Below are 5,852 nucleotides of genomic sequence, written 5' to 3'. Positions count from 1 at the left end.
TATCCCACCCTCTGCCTAACAACACTCTCCCACTCCTCCCTGAAATAGAGGAATCTACTTGGAAAGGTGTGACATTTCTTTTCTATTTTTGTACTTTATGCACCAGAGAGCAGTATGGTGATACTTGGAGGAAGACCCAGAGTAGTTTTTTGAGTTAGTCCTTGCTCAGTTGCTCCCTCTGCTTCCTTCAGGGCTCCAGTCTGGGTCGAAGGCCTAGGCCAGGGTACACCCATCTGCCTGCCTCTGACCAGAGCTTGGCTGAGTGGCCATGGAGGATGGGTTTGGTTCTCTCTGCCCTGAGAAAGGAGGCAGGTGGGCAGCTTGGGGGCTCCGGTTGTTTCAAGAGGGGGATCTCAGGTCCAGACAAACCAGGCTCTCCACTAGTTGTGGGCACAGAGGTGCGGGACATATAGATAAGGAGAGGTGGCAGCAGATGAGCGGTCTGGGGGCTGGGATCTGGGCATAGCCAAGGCAATTGAGATTGGTGGCCAGCCACGTGGAAGCCTCATGCAGGTCAGACAGGAGACCAGGCCCATACTATCCTGAGTGGCACTTACTACAGCTGGAGAAAGCAACGCAGAGTAGCAGCAACCGTGACTGGAGCATGTGCATTCTTTGCACAGCGGGAGAAACCCAGCGGCCAGAGTAAGCCGGTGTACACGGATGAGGCTCCCATGGTTTGGGGCCATTCCCCAGAGGCCTGTGGACAGCCCTACGGACAGGTAGTCATGGTTATCTGTCTCACTGTTTGGCTGCAGCTCAGCCACAGGGAGCAGACTCCAGCTGTAGGTGAGTGGCTCCTTCCAGGGTCACAATAATAATAATACCAACAATGGTATTTGTTAAGTGCTTATTATGTGCCAAGACTTTACTGAGCACTGGGATGGATACAAGCAAATCATGTTGGAAACAGGCCCGGTCCCATTTGGGGCTCTCAGTCTCAATCCCCACTGTCTTATCCTTCATTTCCTGGCTCCCGTGTGTCCTCATCCAATCAACAGTTGGCAGTTTCCTTTAACTTTCTGCAGGTCGTCTCAACCCCTAAAACTCCTGCCTCCTTCTTAATAACATTTTCCAGGGGACTGTTTATAAGAGATCTCCTTCATCTTCATCCTTCCTCTCCACACTCCCCTTCTCCTGAGCTCTATGTGTTTTCACGATTGATACCCAGACTACCCATACAGGGTCCACAAGATGGGGCTGGACTCCCATTAGTTAGCCACTTTGCGTCTCTCTGTCCCTGACCCCCCCACTATGCAGTCTAGTAGGAAGGAGGTACTTGGCTGTGTCAAGGTCTTTATCCAGTCAATTATTGTTCTACTGTCACCTGGTCTCGTGTGCTAGACTGGCTCTGACAACAGTAATATAGCAATTATAATGATGAGGATAATAAATTAAAATAGTACTTATTTAGCACCATATGTCAATCACTGTACTAAGACTTGGGGTAGATACAATATAATCAGACATAGCCCCTATCCCACGTAGGGCTCACAGTCCAACTGGCAGGGAGAATGCACATTTAATCCCCATTTTAAAGGTGAGGAAACTGAGGCATAGAGTAATTAAGTGACTTGCCAAGGTCACACAGCCGGCAAGTGGCATAGCTGGGGTTAGAACTCTGGTTCTCCGACTCCCAAGCCCATGCTGGTCTGCTTCTCAGCCTATGTCAAATTGGTGCAAACTCTGCTCTTTCAAACTGTGCTCCTTTAATCCATGTTCTCTCACCCCATTCCCCTGTGCTCAGCGGCCTTTCTGGTAAGACTGCTGGTGGCCAAAACAAGTCCAGGAAGTGTGCATGAGATTCTCTCAAAAATGCTTACCCATGGTTGAACTCTCACCATCAGGAGCATCCACTTGAAATAAAAGGATGACTGTCTACCAGCTTGTTCTCAGATCATTTTCAGCCTTGGGAAAACAGCTGATACACCCAAGTTGCTCTGCTCTGTCCAAGTGCTCCTTGATCCGAATGCTGATACCACAAAAATGCCTTGGCCCTGCAAAAGATAATTCAGTGGTCTGGTAAGAAAGGGTCCAAGTTTATATTTGTGTGAATCTGATGATGAAATGCTCAGACCCGTGATTTCCTTCCTCAATCAATAGTATTTGAGTGCCTGCTGTATGCAGTGTGGGGAAACACATTGAGTTTGATGTGACCTGACCGCCAAAAGCCAGACATGATACCTGACCGCCAAAAGCTTGCAATCTGCTCTTCGGATAGACAGCTTTCCCATGTTTACCATTGTTCAGTCTGTGGGAGAATGTCGCCTACTTCAACTTCCCTCTGTGCCAGTTTTACCTGTCCTGTGTCCAAATGTCTCCTCAATTTCTGCTCCTCCCTGGTTCTGTGGCCCCGGATGTCTTGTCTTGCATTGGCTTCTGATTACCTTACCTCCACTGCAGCCAAGTAAAACAATCGCTATCTGCCTCCTTTCCTCCTCCACAGGCCCTTCCCCTCAGTACTGTGCTCATTTGTATTTATTTTTCTTACCCTATTTATTTTGTTAATGAGGTGTACATCCCTTTGATTCTATTTATTGTGACTAAGTTGTCTTGTTCTTTGTCCGTCTGTCTCCCCCGATTAGACTGTAAGCTCGGCAATGGGCAGGGATGGTCTCTATCTGTTGCCGAATTGTACATTCCAAGCACTTAGTACAGTGCTCTGCACATAGTAAGTGCTCAATAAATACTATTGAATGAACATGCTATGCAGTCTCCTAAGCATTCAGTACAGTGCTCTGCATGCAGTAAACACTCAATAAATAAGATAGATTGATTGCGTGAGCCCAGCCTCGGGGATATAAGTTGCTGTTGCTGTAAGTTCTCGGCAACCATCTCCAACATAAGACAGCCATGCTGTCTCTTCAGGAAGAGGTATTTCCTCTCTTCTGTGCTACTGAGGAAACTCCATCCCGCCCAGCAAAAGGCCTGCACAAAACCTTGGGAAGGCTGGTGGTTGCTGTAGTGATTGCTATGGCTTCAGCTGTGCCTTGGACTCATCTGCGAAGAGCATGATATTCCCCTCCCAGAGTCAAAACACCCTACTGACTGTTTTTATTTTGTATATTTGTCCTTGTCTTATAAGCTGTTTTAGTAATTTCTTGTTTCATCACTCCTCATGTGTCTGTCTCTAGTCTCCTCACCCCCGCTTATATTTTTACACTGTGAGGCCCTTTTGAGGGCCAAGGATAATGTCTTGTTCTCGCTTGTGTAGTCTTTCTGAGCACATAGTACAGTGCTCTGCACTGCGAGCACTTCATAAATTATCACTTCTATCTAATGTCTTTACAAAAGTCCTAACCCAATTATTATAATTACTTTTATTGGTACTGGTTAAGCACTTACTGTGTGTCCAAATATCATTCTAAGTGCTGGGGTAGATACAAGTTGATCAGTTTGAACCCAGTCCCTGTCCCCCAAGGAGCTCAGAGTCTAAATAGGAGGAAGAACAGGAGAACTGAAGCACAGAGAGAAGCTAAGTGACTTGTCCAAGATTACACAGCAAGCATTTGGCAGAGCTAGGATTAGAACCCAGTTCCTCTGACTTCCAGACCTGGGCTCATTCCAATAGGCCATGCAGCTTCTGTAGCTTCTGTGATGTTCCAAGAGCTTCTCTCTATGACCAAAGTGTTTTGTATTTCTTATATTTCCTAGCAGGCACTCAAAAATACCACAGAGCTATCTCCATTTGGATAGGGTATTAGGTCTGCAGGAGCAGTAATTCAGCAAGGACCATTTCACTGGAGCCTCTCTGGCCCTTTTTAGGGTCCAATTTTTCTCCCCACTCTGACCCTTAATGCAACCCTTTTCACCACCTCTAAAGTGGATGGGCTTCTTTCCTCTCCATCAGCAGCAGCGACGTGATGGATTTGAGTGAATCATGGTAAACAGCTATAGGTTTAAGCCACAAACAGTGCTCCGTGTGGGTCCGAGATCATCTGCGCAGCTATTAGAGTGCAGCAAACTGAACCACCGTCCCCTATTTCCTTTCTTCTCTTCCTGCTGGAATGTTCCATTCATTTTCCATCCCAAGAGTGATGCAAGGTGCTTGGGTTGGCTGCTTGGGTTAAGCCACAATACTTACTCAACTGATGGACTGTAATTTCATCAGATCTCATTAGGCTTAACTCACAAAACATATTGCACCTTATCTTACAATAAAAAAAAAATCCATGAACCACTAGGCTTTGACACTGATAACCTCGGGAATGATTTTACAATGCCAGGAAATCAATTTTCTGGCTTTATAACATCATTTCCAGAGGTATTATCTCCAGAAGATGGTACTTCCACAAAGATATTTGTTCCTCTGTAGGTAGATAATGGCCTAAAGATCAGAATGCCTTCCCTTTATACCAGGGCGAAGGTGACCCTTCTTGCCCTTTGTGATCTTCACGCTTACTCTGCTCTTACTGTTTGTTAAATATGGTAGAAGAGTGGGAAACGACTTCAAGATCTCTGTACCATAGACTTCATAAAAGTGGTTGGTGTCATCGACAGTCCAGGGCTCTGATAGCTACTAAGTAAATTTGGCTGCTCTGGGTTTAAGATCAAATGGTTAATTTTACTAGTCTGACCAGTCATTTTAGAAATGAAGGTGCCTTAAAGCATCCTGTAAGGAACATCGAAGGAATGAAATAGGGCTGTGCACTAGATGCAGTCTTAATCAACCTAACCTACTAACTATGTTTGGAGTGCCACAGGGAACCTCATGCTGAATGTACTTCTGATTCACTAGTACACCTTTCCAGATCAATGGGCTGAGAGGGAAGCTACAAAACCTAGTGGAAGGAGCATGGTCCTGGGAGTCAGAGGACCTGGGTTCTAAGCCTGCCTCTGTTGTATGACCTTGGGTAAGTCACTTTATTTCTCTGTTCCTCCGTTCCTTCATTTGTAAAATGGGGATTAAATACCTGTTCTCCCTCTCACCTAGACTGTGACCCCATGTGGGACAGGGACTTTAATCTAATCTGATTATTTTGTATCTACCCCATGCTGAGTACATCGCTTGGCACATAGTAAGTGCTCAACAAATACCACAGTTATTATTATTAGTCATGGAGGGACGATATGCATGCCTACAAATCTGTATTTTAGAAGTGGCCACTCCTAAAATGACATGCCAAAGATTATGAACCAATTTGTAGAGCCAGTACAATGCCTAAATAAGACCAAAGGCAATTACTGATCTAGCCCTAGGAAGCCATCCACACGACCAAACATTTTCAATAGTGAAACTGTGAAATTCTGACACTGAATTCTGCATCCTAAATAGCATCCACCATTCATTCATTCATTCAATAGTATTTATTGAGTGCTTACTATGTGCAGAGCACTGTACTAAGCACTTGGAATGAACAAGTCGGCAACAGATAGAGACAGTCCCTGTCGTTTGACAGGCTTACAGTCTAATCGGGGGAGATGGACAGACAAGAACAATAGCAATAAATAGAGTCGAGGGGAAGAACATCTCGTAAAAACAATGGCAACTAAACAGAATCAAGGCGATGTACATTTCATTAACAAAATAAATAGGGTAACGAAAATATATACAGTTGAGCAGACGAGTACAGTGCTGAGGGGATGGGAAGGGAGAGGGAGAGAAGCAGAGGGAGATGGGGGGAAAAGAGGGTTAAGCTGCGGAGAGGTGAAGGGGGTGCGGTAGAGGGAGTAGAGGGAGAAGGGGAGCTCAGTCTGGGAAGGCCTCTTGGAGGAGGTGAGTTTTAAGTAGGGTTTTGAAGAGGGGAAGAGAATCAGTTTGGCAGAGGTGAGGAGGGAGGGCATTCCAGGCCCGTGATAGGACGTGGCCCAGGGGTCGACGGCAGGATAGGTGAGACCGAGGGACGGTGAGG

Source organism: Ornithorhynchus anatinus, chromosome 11 (assembly GCF_004115215.2).
Source record: "Ornithorhynchus anatinus isolate Pmale09 chromosome 11, mOrnAna1.pri.v4, whole genome shotgun sequence".
NCBI lineage: Eukaryota > Metazoa > Chordata > Mammalia > Monotremata > Ornithorhynchidae > Ornithorhynchus > Ornithorhynchus anatinus.
The sequence above is the reverse complement of the archived record's forward strand: the minus strand, read 5'-3'. Positions refer to the sequence as shown.